The 16,238-nt window shown below is 37.2% G+C and overlaps 1 protein-coding gene across 1 annotated transcript in view; it reads right to left on the reverse strand.

The window, feature by feature from the left end:
* The window catches only part of FREM2 (FRAS1 related extracellular matrix protein 2), a 124,828-nt gene that overhangs the window by 92,577 nt on the left and 16,013 nt on the right, over positions 1-16,238 (reverse strand). The window lies entirely within an intron of this gene.

Consider the following 16,238-nt stretch of genomic DNA (forward strand, 5'->3'; position numbering starts at 1 on the left):
CTGTCTCTAAACAGAGACATCTTCAGAAAGAAATCTCCAGAGGCAATTTCCTTTGTTACGCAAAAGAGATAGTAAAATGTCTAAGCTGGCATCTCTACAGACACTGCATGTCTGAACAAACATGCTGCAATTTCTTGTTTTATTATAGCAATATCTCTGGCTATTGTCTGGACCTGTCTCTCTAACTTCCCCTGAAGTCCATGCAAGGAGAGAAAGGCCTCTTCAGCGAAAACTCCAAGCAGAAGCTGAGTACTTGCAGCTGCTTTTTGAAGAAGCCCTTCTTTCCTGGGCAGAGGCCTGCAAGTGTGGGCTCCTGACTTCATCCCCAGCACCAGAAAGCCACTGGATCAGCACTAGAGGGAGACTACTTTGTCTCGACATGCACAACACCAATAATTACTGACACAAGGTTTCAAAGCAATAGAGAACATGTATGAATGACCTTTTCCCTAAAAATTAGGAGGACACACTTTCTTTTTTTTTTCCTTAAGACACGAAAACTTTGAACCTACTTTTGAAAAATCCTGTGATGATGTGGTTCTCCACTAGCTCTTACTCAATTTTGGGTGATATGGTTTAGGCATTACGATGGCAGCGTTGGGTTGATGGTTTGATTTGGTGATTTAAAGGTCTCTTCCAACCCTGATGATTTTACAATTCTATGAAACACTGAAGCTTTTGCCTAATGACTTGGTTCACCACTCCTTGTATGTTTTGCCATCTTGAAAGGAGATTATTTTGATGATGTATTCTTTGCATGAGTGCCACATTCAACTTCTTAATCAATATTTTGTGTAAGGGATGCCATTTATTGTAGTAGAACACAAGAAGTAGTCAGGTGGGTCTTTCTATTGCACAAGTTTTATAGAACTATAATTCCAATACATATAGGTACATGACAAATGATTTCAATAATCTAACTGCACATCTCCTACAACATGCAAACCACCATCTTGTGTAATGTACTTAAGATGTTTAACCCCATTCTGGTCTAGTGATAATCGACTTGCAGGACAATGTTCCTTCCACAAGAACAATTAAGCTACATTTTCATCACTTGTTACCTCAAATCCAAGTTAAATCTTTCACCGGCATTGGTGCAACATTCTAAAGAAAATAGAAGAGTTTCCTTTATTGAACAATTAAAATTATTTAAACATTTAATAAAAATTATTAGAATAGTATGAATTAGAACACATAAAAGTTTTTCTATTTTATAATGTGTGTAATGCTATACATAATATTTTCATTATGTACAGATTCAGATTTTTTTCATAAATATCACAGATATGTATATAATTTTCCATCTTATTTTTTCTATTCATTATTTTCTTCTTTTTAATATTTATAAGATTATTACAAAATATATAATATCACAAAATACAACAGCTCAAGACCACAACTGGGGAAACTCCATTCCTCTCATCTCCTCTAGTCCCTCCATTCCTAGATGTGGGGTCTCCCTGCTGCTCATCCCTGCCTGACTGGTAAACCAATTCAATACCCTACCACTCACTTAGCCTAAAAATCTACTGGCTTTCAGCCACAACAGTTAGTTGAATCAACCTAGGATGCTATAAACTAGTGTAGGATGAGATAGCAAAGGATGAGGGAGGGAGAGTGGGCTCTCTTGGTAGCAGCAAGTCATCAATTCAGAGTTGACTGTATCATTGAAATATGTTTTAAGGGAGGAACTCAACTGCTCTAAACTCTGTAAATAGATGATGGAGAGAATTAAGTAACTCCAGAGGGCTACCTGGCCTGCATAAGTCCTGAAATGTCCTCTAGAGGTACCTACATTTCCTAAATAAAGCTCTGGAGGTATCACATTTAGTGGCATGGATTCCCTCTCCCCCTCCTACTCACCTCCGATAAATAGCATCTCATTCATTAATCTAAATTAAAAATTAGAGATGGAATTAATTCCAGCTGTAAAGCAGTACAATTTTATCATATTTTAGACACTTTTAGCATATCCTTTCATACCTCTTACATGATTTTTGGATGTCCCCCAATGTTAGATAGTTAAATTGAAAGAAAAATTAACACTTTCAAGCTAACCTCCAACTCTTATTCTTCTAAAATTACCAGTCATTACGAATACAAGCACCTATGCTCCAGCGTTTAAAAGAGATACAAAGAGGGAAGAGAGGAAACAACAGCTTGCAGCTGCTTTGCCATGAACCAAGGTACTAAGCGGTAATAAATCTTGTGAACTGCCAACACAGACTTTTATGTGATTTCCCCAGAATCCTACTATGAGATGGACTTTCTAATTACAGTTGCTGGTTTCTAATCATGCTCCATTTCCATGTTGACTACGGAAACCAGATTCTAGCCCTATTTCAGCTATCAGTGATTCACACTCATTTGGAAATTCTTCTTGCATATAAAATTTGTAAGCCACTCACATTCATGGTAGTTTGCATACTTGCATACTAGTCTTGGTTCTTCACATATGAATGAAGTAACAGGGAATTAATTTCCTTCTTATTGCCACAAGACGTGGGTTTATTTAGATTGATACAGGATAGTATGAACATAAACAGCATCCTGGGCTTCATTAGGGTGTCCTGCCAGCAAGCTGAAGTATGTGATCATTCCCTTCTACTCAGCACCGGTGAGACACACGTGGAGTGCTGGACCCAGTTCTGAGAGCCCCAATACACGAGAGACATGGACATAATGGAGCAAGTCCAGCAAAAGGCCACAAAGGTGATTAAGGAACTGGGAGCACCTAATTTACAAGGAGAGATTGAGAGCTAGGATTATGCAGCCTGGAGAAGAAGAGGCTGAGGTGGAAAAGTAAACAGAGCATATGAGTACCTGATGGGAAGGTGTAATGAGGAGAGAGAGTCAGGCTCTTCTCAGAGGTGCCCAGTGACCAGACAAGAAACAATGCAGACAAACTGAATTTCAAGACGCGTTCAAACATGAGAAGAACACTTCTTTACTGTAAGACTGTTCAAGGAGTGGATCAGATTATCCACAGAGGTTGTGGAAGTCTCCAGCCCAGCAGATACTTAAAACCTGACTGGGTTTATTCATGGACAATCCACTCTAGTTGATGCTGCTCTGTGTAAAGGTATCAGACTATATGATCTCCAGAGATGGCTTCAAATCATTGTTATTCCAAGATTCTATGGTTTGCATGAAGTCACATACCAAGTGTGAAGAATTAGGAATAAAAATCATTTTAACAACTTCATTTCAAAGCTATCCCTTCTCCACTTAGAGACACAAACAGAATTGGAAAGTACTAGATTCTTTTCTAATCATATTATTTATTTTGCTCCTAAAAGTTAAGAATATTCAGAATATTCAATATAATGTCTTCATTTAACTTCACGGCTAATATTTTCATTGCATTTCTTGTACCCACATAGACATAAACATACACAACCAGGACACTCTATACTCACACAAGTATTTAGGAAAATGTAGTTAAATATTTATAAAAAAGTGTTTCCAGTATTTTGGTTTCAATTTTGTAATCTTCAGTGCTCAACTCCCTATTTTCTCTAATCACTTGGTGTATTAAAGGATTATATATAGTAGATAAAAATATTACTTGCATCTCTAAGCATTATATTTTATCTGAATCACAACTTCTTGGTATTTCACTCCTCAAAAATTATCTCTGTATTCTTTCTCAACTATTTAGATAAAAGGAATGGCCACTGCAAATGAAAGTGGTTTGCCAAATTTACAGTGAAAAAAAATACACAATCTTACTTTTAGTAACTCCTTCAACTCATTAAAACTGTTCCCAGTATCTACTGCATACGCTGCAGTAATTAAGTTTATACAGAAATAAAGTGGAACCACTACCATCTCCAAGCATCAGAAAAAGCAAAATACAGAACTTGAATTTTGGTTTTATAAATAACATATATCTAAATTTTAAACAAATGCACTGAAATTACTGCATAAACATATTAGGTAAAAATAATTTAGAGGACACATTAAATTAACTGTAGAGTACTCAGCCTCTAAGAAACAGACACTTCTGGTATGCTCTGAAACTCAGAGCACACTGTGATAGAAACACTATAAATGTGAAAAGAACTGCAGAGTTTACTTAGCTAGGGAAAGACTGCAGAACTTTAGCATGTCTAGTTTTAATTTACCAGTGTCAAAAACAGACAAGCCTGCATGTCTGCTTTTAGCTCCATTTAATTTTATTCCTCTTTTTAAATGGGATTTCAATTATTAGGCCCAATTCTGGTTGGTTGGTTGGTTGGTTGGTTTGGTTTGGTTTTTTAGTGTGATTCAACTCTACGTGGCAGTTATGGAACTGTGTGCATAGATGCAACATTTTTTTCTAACTTCAGCAATGACCAAGATGTACCATGACATCATGGAGAATTTCTCAGTTTACATCTTATTCATTAACTAAACAAACAGTATGTTTGATCACTAGTTTTAGTTTATCCTTATAAATTCAAAACTTTAAAAAACACTTAATGACTTAATTGTAAAATGTGTAAACCAGTGTTTTTTAATTTATTTATACATTTATTTATTTATTTCTCCTTGAATAAGAAAAAACAGTCTATTAGGATAGAAGAAGGAAGTTTACAGAACATGGAAAAAGGGACAGACCACTGGGGAGGAATACAGAAACATCATCAGAGTACGAAGGGATGTTATGAGAAAGGCTAAGGTTCATTTGGAATTAAATCTGTCAAGGGATGTCAAGGACAACAAGAAGGGTTTTTTCAAGTACATCAGTAGCAAATGGAAGCCTATGAAAAAGGTGGGCTTGTTGCTGAATAGGTGGGTGCTGTGGTAACAAAGGATACAGAGAAGGCAGAATTCTTTACTTCAGTCTTTACTGCTGAGGCCAGCCTTCAGGAATCCCAGACTCTGGAGGCAAGGGACAAAGTCTGGAGAAAGGAAGATTTTCTCTTGGTCAAGTAGGATTGGGTTAGAGAACATTTAGGCAAATCTAAAACCCACAAATCCATGGGCCCCAATGGGATGCATCCATGAGTGCTGAGGGAACTGGCAGATATTATTGCTAAGCCACTCTTCATCATCTTTGAAAGGTCATGGAGAATAGGAGAGATGCCTGAAGACTGGAGGAAATAATGCCACTCCAGTCTTCAAAAAGGGCAAGAAGGAGGGTCCTGGAAACTACAGACCAGTCAGTCTCACCTACATCCCTGGGAAGGTGATGGAACAACTCATACTGGATGTCATCTCAAAGCAAGTGAAGGAAAAAGTTATCAGGAGTAGTCAACATGGATTCATCAAGGAGAAGTCATGCTTGATCTAATTGGCTTCTATGATGGGACAACTGGCTGGATAGATGAGAGGAGAGCAGTGGATATTGTCTACTTTGACTTCAGCAAGGTTGTTGGCAACATTTCCCATAACATATCCATGCATAGGCTTAGAAAGTGTGGGCTGGATGTGGACAGTGAGATGGATTGAGAACTGTCTGAATGGCAGGTCACAGAGGGTTGTGATCCATGGTGCAGTCTAGTTGGACACCTGGAGATAGGGGTATTCCCCAGGGGTCAGTACTGTCTCAGTCTCATTCAGTTTGCTCACCAGTGACCTGGAAGAGGGTCATGTACCCTCAGCAAGTTTGCTGATGATACAAAACTGGTAGGAGTGGTTGACACACCAGAAGGCTGTGCTGCCAGCCAGTGAGGTCTGAACAAACTAGACATTTGGGCAGGGAGGAACCTAATGAAGTTCAACAAAGGCAAGTGCAGGGTCCTGCAGCTGGGGAGGAATAACCCCGTGCACCAGTAGAGGCTGGGGGCTGACCTGTTGGAAAGCAGCTCTCCAGAGAAGTAACTGGAAGTCATCATAGACAAGCTGTTAACCATGAGCCTATAGTGTGCCCTTGTGGCCAAGAAGGCCCTGGGCTACATTAGGAAAAGCATGGGCAGCAAGTTGAGGGAGGTGACCCTTCCCTTCTACTCTGTCCTAGGAGTACTCCTGGAGTATTGTGTCCAGTTCTGAGCTCTTCAGATCAAGAAAGACAAGGAACTATTGGAGAGAGGGACTTCATAGCAGAGATTACAAAGATGATTTAGAGGACTGGAGCATCCCTCTTATGGAGAAAGACTGAGGGAGTTGGGCCTGTTTAGCCTGAAGAAGAGATGACAGAGAGTGGATCTTAATAATGCTCAAAAATATATTAAGGATGGATGTCAAGAGGATAGGGGCAGATTCTTTTCAGTGGTATGGAGCAACAGGACAAGGAGCAACTTTTTATCCAAATTCAGCTGATATTTTAGAAACTGTTTTGAAATGTTATTTTTTGCAATCTGCACCCACAAATAAAACTGGTGAAGAGCAGGATTCACCTTTTCATATTTAGATTAATAATGTTTTTCTAGTTTTACCAGGCCCTCCTTACCAAAAATGGAGAAACGAGCACCTCAGGAGAGTAATTCAACTAATCTGTTATCTTATTTCTTAGATCAAGGTGAATCAATCTTGCTTAAATTAACAACTCCATTAACTATAAAAGGATCCCAAAATTACCACTAGGATTTGGAACATTACATTTGGACATCTTTGTTAAAACAAAGGACTCCCATCCTTTTTATTTTCCTTTTGAATTTGAAAGAGCAAAATTTGTCTGTACGTTGAGAATATTTTTTTGTTGCTAAAATTAATAAATGAGCAGAAAACTAAAACATATTGACTCTTTAGACCTTCCATTTAAAATATCAAAAACTAAAACTGCCCAGGGAAGTTTGCTACAAGCTCCCTCCAAACTTGGTTAAACCTTAAGAAAAATGAAGAAACTAGTATGAATACATGACAGTGTACCTGTGCTATCTTGATCTAGCCAGCACTCAAACATTAGCATTAATGGATTGTAATGTGGGTTTTAGCAATGCTTGTTATTTATTTAGCATGTATATCCAGAAGGTATATAGAGGTTGTGCTCGGATTAAAATACGTTAGAATTCATGCCGTGGCTTCTGCTATGCTAAGCTATGCAGCTAACTTGAAGCAAAACAAATATGTTAGCATGTACAATTAATCATGCCTTTGTTCCTCCTGTGTATCCTACTCTGTGCCGTTTAGCACGTGGTCTTGTATTTTGAAATGAAGCTGAACAACACTGCCCAAAGGGGAATTCTCAGAGGGAATGTATTTATGAAGGGGAACATAAATTATTTTTTTTAACCTTAGCAAGGAATAAGATAAGGACTACTAAACTGCATAATAAGTAATCAAAAGGATTTTAAAAGAAGCCCAGAGAAAGAGCAACTTTAAAAAAAAAAAAAACAGGAAAAAAATCTGCATTTACTCATGGACACCACTTTGCACTAAAAGTCCACCCTATATACTTCATTTTAGTTTTACTCCTTAAGCTTGTGTTTATCAGCTCCTTGACAATCTCTTATCAGTTCTACACTAGAAAGGTGGGTTGGGCCTGAGAGCTGTATTTTGAGATAGTATGATCAGTAAGAACTAAAAGCTGACCTAAAGAGTATTCTGTAGAAGCGTGAAAATATCTCTTGACCATCTTACCCCTCGAATAATTCTTTTTTTCTCAAAATGGCAGTCTTTCCTATGCAGAAGATTTGTGTATTTTTTATATACCCTAGAACTGACTGCTATTTGAAATGCTATCTCCTCTCAGTGTAGCTAGCTGACTGGATAACAGCGTCTATAGGCAATGGCCAGGGTAAAGAACTATTTATGCAAAGCTAAGCACTGAAGGAGGAATACCTGCTTTTCTTCAGGTAGAAAGCCAGTTCAGGCACGTCAAGAATCCAAAGTTCAAGACTTAACTGTGAACCATGCTACTCACCAAAGAAACCTCAGCGCTACATGGGGAAAAACAGGAGTGAAGCAGGAAAGAAAGCAGCCCTTTAAAATATATATATAAACTCGAAGAAGCTAGCTGGCTTAAGGGCTAGAGACAATCCTCTATATATGTATACATAGTCCCCTTCTATAGTAGACTAGAAAACATTTAGCTTACAGACCATCAGTTCAAGTTAGAATAGTTAAGCAAAAGCGAAATAACTATGCATGGACCACTGGAGGGCTGTACAAGTGTGATGTTACGTGATCTAATCACAGAAAGTCATCCATATCCCTGCATTTGGATGTGACAGCCCATCCATAGAGAAGCCAGCAGCATGATGAACATGACATCTCTCTCCGATCTGCTGAACTCTTCCAAGCAACACGCTGCTCAGGCAGAACACATGTTGGATAACCTTTGTGGGAATAATTTTGCTGAGAAGGGGGTTGAAATCTGGCTAGTCTGGTTCTAATTTCATTTACACAAGAATGGAGTTATTTCACTTCATTATGTCAGAGCAAACCTAATATAGCTAAGAAGAACAGAATAAACACTGGAATTGTATTAAAAATACTGCACCTACATTTATATAAAATATTATTTAAGAAAATCTGGTACATTCTGACGTTTTGAACATAAAAAAATAAATAAAAGTTGGCAAATTTCAGGTTTTTTAATTGTTAAATGCAAAAGGTTGTTTAAAAATTCAGCAAGACTGGTCAAATTTGTTAGGTTTCAGTGTTCTTTTAGGTTGTTTTTTCAGGTTGTTTTTTCAAGTGCTTCTTACTTTTAGAATTTCTTGTAAAAACTTCCCTGAGGTGAAAAATGTTAAGATAACATTAAGATTAACAAGATATACTTTACAAGAATGTAGGTGGGTGGGAGAGGGATATGATTCTATGTTGAAATGCTAAACAAATAATAACCAGTGACTATATGAAAAGCCATAACAATCCACAGATTTTGAGGTCTGCACCGTTCAGCTTTTATTTTATCTTTGAATTCTTGGCTTCTCAGCTGTGTGATTTGAAGGTCCTTCTATGACTTTCATAATAGCACTTCTTAGTTTCCTGAAGGATCTTGGAGAGGGGTCAAGGAAGAGTAAGGATTGTTTCTTAAATATACAATTTGGAAGAATGGCACTGATAAGAATTTTCTGCAAATTATATATTCTCTTTTCAGTTTTTTCTTACTAATCTTCCAGGAGAGTTTTGCTGCTGACTCTAGTTTCATGCAAAATCAGTAATAATTGAGAATTTCTATAAATTCCTGGTCCATAGATCTCAGGCCAAAAGAGGCATTTGTAATAATTTAGCTTGATCTTCTGTATTAAGAGAACAGAACATTCTATTCAGTAACCTTGTGTTGAATATAGTTTCACAAGTGGGGTTTTTTTCCAGTAAGATACCTGCCACTGCAGACATCAGAAGAATTCACCACTTGCCTTGAAAATCTGTTACCAGGTAAAAGCATTTACTCTTAAAAACTGCATTCCCATCTCTAAACTGAATTGTTATGTATTCAATTCCAACCACTGATCCTTGTTATGCCACTTCCTAACAGTGGTGAAATACAGAAATCAAGCATTCAAAAATTTCCTGCAGACCAGAAGCAGCTGAGACTCCTCCTTAAGCAAAACCACCATTACTGTTAAGTTTCATGAAATAAGGCCTATAAGGAAATTACACTTTCCAGCTTTTGTGAAACTTGACAAGATCCATGATCCTTCAAATGAAACATTACAAACTGTCCAAACTGTCAATTTTATGAACCTCAGCATTAGCCAAATGCTAAAGATCATTTTGTTATGTCAAATCCTGTGAAAGAAAGCCTATATAACTCTTTGTGATTATCTTTATATCTATTATTCAATTCCACCCTATCTATTCTCATTCTGGAGTCATCAAACAGGAGCGAAAAAAAAAAAGCAGAAGTGGAATTAAACTTAGTTCATTGAACGAATCCAAAGAACTAAACTACACAGATAGCATTGTGTAAAAACCTCACAAGTCACAATTAATACTTTGAAAATAATACTTTGAAGAAAAAACTACATTAAAATTATTACGTTTCGAAAGGTATGAAAACATGAGATTTAAACAATCTACAGATGTTTTACAACATATTTTTGTAGCAATGTGCATATATTCCTTTCAAAGAACAAAATAAAAGAACTGCAGAAAAAAACAGTGTAAAATCTATTTTTTTTACCTAAACAATACATTCTCTATGGATGAGAGGCCAATCAAGCAAAGGCATGCATGTCCCAGCTGGGAAATGCAGCTCCATCCCAAAAAGTATGCATACACTCTTACTAAAATTGTAAGCCAAGTCCAAAGAAGATGTAGATTTAATATCTTTCAGTAGTGGAAACCAAGGGAAGGCTGTTCAACAATGAAGAGATTCATCACACATAAGAGCAATCTCTGAGGTACTCCAGTTGAGTGAGGCTTCTCTAAGCAGACAGCTTCAGAAAGTAATGCAGTCACTTGGGATTTCAACAATTCAGTAACCAGTTCCAGGGCTGGCTGTGCTAATAAGTTACACTCCTGAGATGTTTAGATGAATCTGGGACTTGAAAACAATGAATGACGTCTGGTTTACATGTGTAATCAAGGGAAGTGTAAAGAACCATGAAAAATCTGAAGTTACATAATTAGAGTTGTTTGCTTTAATAGGCAGTAATAGTAGTAATCGAGGAAAGGAAATAATTTTATCATATGACTTAAAGTAGAGTTCCTATGACTGATGATTATCAAACTAATATAAATAATATAAACTAATATAAATAATAGCAGTAACTACATAGAGACTAATAGCCTAAAACTAACTATCTTTAAGACAAACATTTAAATTAATGGCTTTGTATTTCTTACCTGTAGATTCTTTTCAGGCTTCTTTCAATTGACAAGCACTCAGAGTAGCAAAGAGTATTTTCTCAGAAACAGGTCTCTTGGATGACAGAAAAGGGGGATTAGATAAATCTAGGCTATTTTGGGGTATGTAGCGAGGAGATTCAATAAAGAGGAAAAAAAGACTGACTTCATAAAAATAATTCTCTTCCCTTTTTCATTGTCTTGCCTAAAGTGTTAGTGAATGCTTGCTGGTCATTAACTGGAATATGGTGCAGACATATTTTCATGAGCTGATCAAAATAAATCATATCGTCTTGAATTTACTTGTGCTATGATCCTAACAATTCAGAAAAGGAGTTCAAATAGCAGCACAATTCAGGGTGGTGGAGACATGACAGGAATCACTGCAAGCTCAACGACCTTGATGTAGACATTTGGGTTGGTGAGTGTCTGTGCTGAACAGGGAACACATACACATAAAATAAGATACCTTAAAGGTAGGAAGTATATTAGTATTATTTTTTTTTCTGAAAAGAGTTATTTTCCCTTAAAGAAATAAAAAAGTGAATAAAACACTCTGTGATCTGTCCTCCATTCTTTATAATCTGAAACCCAAGAATTATGCATTATATGATTTAGGGCAAAATCACTGCTGGTAAAAATTGTCCTACTTATTTGAATTTAGCTCACTTGTGATCCTTCAGTGAGTCTGAAGCAGCACGTTTTAAAATAAGGACCAAGCATGTAGTACTTGTGCATCTCAAAATGACACACAGGACTCTGCTATGCTACTGCTAAAGTACCTCTATGACCAACTATTAAATGACCTTATGCCTGTCTTTAAGTGGGGGGGAAAATGAGAGTTATAAGAGAATATTTGGACTAATGGGCCGGCCAATAGATCCCAATGCCAAGATTACGATCCCTCATTTTTAGGCCCCTTCAACCACTGCAGTCGCATAACTTCAATTTAATGCCTTAGGTCTGTCTATTCCAGCTACTGTTTCTTTTTTTTTGGCCCATGCTTTTTCACTGGTGGCAAAACAGTGTCAAAAGCAATACTTTGCTTTGTCTCATTCCAACTTGCCACTGGTATACAAAAAAGAGGATTCTGCAGGAGCACAGGCTAATTCAACTCTTCCCAGTTCCTGCTAGGAAAAGGAATCCCTCCATCCTTAGCTGATTTACTCATCTGACAACTATCTAATCAGCTCTCAATGATTCTTGGTACAACCAGGCTATGACACCAAACAGGAGGCACAAAAAGGACAGAGAAAGGGATAAAAAAGGTTGATTGGATGGAGATCAAGGGCAGAGAGCTCAAAACTTAACAGGACAATCCCCCACACAGGCATAAGTGGAAACTCCTAGGGGTCAGGGAAAACAGGGAGCTAGGCTTTCAAAACAGGGAAGATTGTGAAGGAAAAACAAATGACTTTTCCCCCACAATGAATGAAACAGAGAACTCACAAGAGTTGAGCAGCAGCCCCAAAGGGCCCGGTTTTGATGCAGTGGGACAGGCAGTTTGATCTGCGCTTGGCAGTGAACAGCAACTCATTCCACACAAAATGACTCTGCTTCAGTAAGAGGGATTCACCTCACATTTTCTATAGCCTAAAAGTTACAGCAGTTTTGCAGGAAATGTTTATTTAAGCTTCCTCAGGCAGCAGAGAAAATTAAGCACAGGTCTCAAATATCTACAGGAAATAGAGTATGTAATGACTTATTAAGTAAAGCAAGACACTGTCAATCTCATATCCTTTCCTATATTTAGCATAACACCCAAATCAGTCAACAAGCTTGAAAATGTCCACTTCACCAACTAATTTGTAAACCTTGCCAGTGCTAAACACTGCTCTGGTTAATACTTACATGATTTATGCAATTCTACATACATATGAAAAGGAAGTTATGGGCAAAATTGGGTTAAAATTCAGAGCAATTGTTCTGTGTCACATCCAAATTTACTCATCCTCAACATTACGAAGGGAACCTAAATTTATTATGGCTATAAATTCAGCATTTCAAGGACCTTGACTTGATTAGGATGAATCCAGGCAAAACCCCACTCAAAATGCCCACTAAACAGGTTGCCATTTGGATCTTAAATGTACAATACTGCATCACCTATCCCTAAAGAAGTTGAGTGTGATGAACTCGTCCATTTGCCAGAAGAAAAGGTAATGACTAGTTTCCTTTTTATTAGGATCTCATATCTCTATCCAAAGGACTCCCACTGAAATTCTCTCAGGAGTGATGTATTTGAGCACACAGTACAGTAATGATGAGTCAGTTTGAATGGAATTACTGAGATTAAACAGTGTAGACAGTGAATGAATTCAGCACAAACCCCAGAAAAGTCTTAAAATAATATACAGAGTACTTCAGTGTTTTTTTTAACTGGTTACAGTGTCTTGAGCTCTTGAGACCACAAGCTCTGCCTGAAAACGAGATTCATCAGAATAAGAAATCAAATACTTTGAAAGCCCTAAAATAAAATTTTCTAGGCCAAAATAGTTTTAGGGACAGTGAATAACAGCATGCTATTAGTTATGGGAATCTTATCTGGTATGACCTGCTCTGGAACACCACAGTAAGAAGTGAAAAAAAAATATTCTCAAAGATTTCAGTAATGGAGGTTCAAACCACAAACCTCTAGGCACAAAGAGGCACTGGGCATTGAATTAGGCTTCAAATGTTTCTTTAAAGGTATCCTTACAATTCCCTCTCTAATTATTATGTTACATGACAACTAAAAACTTTAAAGAAGCAGCAAGGTCTGTGGTAACAGCATTCCTACAGTCTTGAAGAAAATGCACGTTATACAGCAAAGTGACAGAAATGCTGTGCTGGTACTTAAGAGTTACTGAGATTGCATTTCTGGCAAACATTCAGGGCAATGGTGTATCAAGTTGACTGAATTAATGTTTTACTAATGACTTGAACTTAAACAAGCCAAAATCCTTCATCAGGAAGGGGAAAAAAAATTTGTCTTTCCAAAGAGCTTCCTAAGGGCTTACCAATAAATTAAATCCTTTCTAGTACTAAAACCAAAAATGAATTAGTTAAATATGTAAAAGAAAGATTAACTGAAAGGAACCCTAGAGAAAACAAGCCACACTATACCAATCTAAGAAATCCCCATCTAGGTCAAACACAAACAAAAATCAACCCAGGTCAAATTAATTAACTTACTCTAACAAGATTTTCACTTTGCTTGTATCATTTCTGGTTCTTAACTTCATACAATCATTTAGGAAAAGACTTCTAAGATTATCAAGTCCAACCATTAACCCACCACTGCCAAATCCACCACTAAACCATGTCCCTAAGTTCCACATCCACATATCTTTTAAATACCTCCAGAGATGGGAATTCAACCACTTCCCTGGACAGCCTGTTCCAATGCCTTCTCCCAGCTGCCTATAGAATATGTCATCTGCCTTTTCATCCTGGTTGGGTGCTCCATAACAGACTCCCACCACAACATCTGCCTTGTCGGCCTTCCCCCGATTCTTATTCATAAACACTCTACCCTATTGTCACCATTGTTAAGCCCTAGACAACCAAAACACACCCTAACCTACTTTGATGCCAATTATAAAGAACAGATCATATAATTTCAGGGAAAATTTGAACAGCATCCAATCAAAATTTGGGCTTATGAAATAAAACTAACATCTTCATTTTTCTAGAAAAAACAGAGGTTGATGAGGTAAGAATGGTCCTTATATTACAAGCCTTATATCTAGCAAGGCAAATAGAAGCTTACAACATTGAGAGTATTGTAAATAAAGATGCACAAATTGCAAAACTTTGATGACAACATATCCCATAATTTTATTTTCTCCATTTTTAATTTAACTTGATCCTTAGTGTATTTCCACATTTATCTTATGTTTTTTCAGAGGTATTTATCCCTCTTTGTATTAGTATCAACCTAATTTTTTGAAAAGTCCAGAAACTTCCTGCATACATTTTATTTACTGCTCACACGCTTTGTGGGAACTCCAGGGGACTCTACATAGTTAACTCACCAGCGAAGTGATAAAAGCTAAACTTACTCTGAGGTCTATTTAGAATCCCTCGAGTAAAACTAGTTGGGAAATTAAACAAATTTAGCTGCTGTGAGCAGGGTTTCTTGACAGCAGCCAGTGTCCCTTCTCTAGAGCCCTTTAGAATATCCAAATCAAAAATATTTGCAACCGACTACCAAGATAATTTCACAAGCTTATTATGGTTCACTTTAGGAATTAGTGTCTTTCTGCAGGTTCTCATGTCACTGGCAATCAGTGTTACTGCTGAGAGTTCTCAATTCTTCTACTTAAGCCTAGTGTGTCTCCTTAATCTCTTTAATTCTTGCATTTTGACCTAATTTTACTGCTCATTGTCATGATTCTTTTGCTGATATCTGGGTCCATATTCTATATCATAAGAATATAAAAGCTAAATTGGGGATTATTTTTAAGTAAAAAGCCTGCTAAGTACTTATAGGGCTACCTTGAGCATTATCTTCCTTCCCTCTCATCTGACCAGGTCAAATGAAATCAATGGCACTATTCAGCTCAGTAAAGCAAGCATGATTCAGCTCCAAGTGCTGAACTGGTAAACTTTGTTGTGACTACACTCTTCTTTAAAAGTGTGATTACTCAGCAAGTGATCTCAGTTGGAAACTCGAAAAATATCTATCAACAGGTGATGGCATTTGAGACATTTCCCTTCTATTCAACCAGCCCAACAGTCAAGGTGCTCATTCTACAGGGAAGACTATTGGCCCTGACTCAAAGAGAATTGGAACGGAATCAAAATCTCCCTGCTCTAAACCCTGATCTAAACCACCTGCCTAAGGGTTAATCTGGAATGCATTGCTCCTAATTGGCCTGTTCAAGCAGTTTTATTCTGAGGAACATTGCAGGCATTAGCAGCAAAGGAGAAATAAAGGGGAAAAAGAGAGGAGGAAGAGACACAAAAGAATGAGACAGAATTTTTTGGCCCCGTAGTAACAATACTTAGTTTTAAATGATCAGCTGAGTTCAGGCTATGTTCCAAAGAGTAATTAAGAACTCATATTCTTGGGCAGCAGCAGACAAAAAAATAACACAAAACAGGCTAGAATATAAGTGAGGGCACATTAGAGGGAATATGGGTTGAAAACCTTTGAAATGAAGGAAGGAACTGCATCTGAGACTTCCACATTTGGAAAAAGTGCTCTAACTTCTGTCTAAAAGGCAATTAAAATCACAATTGCCTCTCCTTTTCTAACCCAAGGCAGTATCTAAACTCATTGCTTCAAGTATACTGCTTTGCTTTTGTTAAAAAACGATCAGTAATCCAGGGTGAGGGGCAGAGGAAATCTTTGCTTTTGTATAAAATCACCATTTGAACTCCAATAATTAAAAACAAACAAAAATTCTCTTGCCAAATCAAACAGCTACCTTTATTCCTCACAAAAAAAAATAAAAATCTTGTTTCAGCTCGACAAAGTAGACCTTTTCTATGCATTTATTTGGAGGATAAGGTGATATTCAGGTTAGAAATGGAAAATTCAATAATTTCCCCATTTCGGTCTAAAATGCCATGACAAAGAGACC

Source organism: Lepidothrix coronata, unplaced genomic scaffold (assembly GCF_001604755.1).
Source record: "Lepidothrix coronata isolate B3197 unplaced genomic scaffold, Lepidothrix_coronata-1.0 Scaffold48, whole genome shotgun sequence".
Taxonomy (NCBI): Eukaryota; Metazoa; Chordata; class Aves; order Passeriformes; family Pipridae; genus Lepidothrix; species Lepidothrix coronata.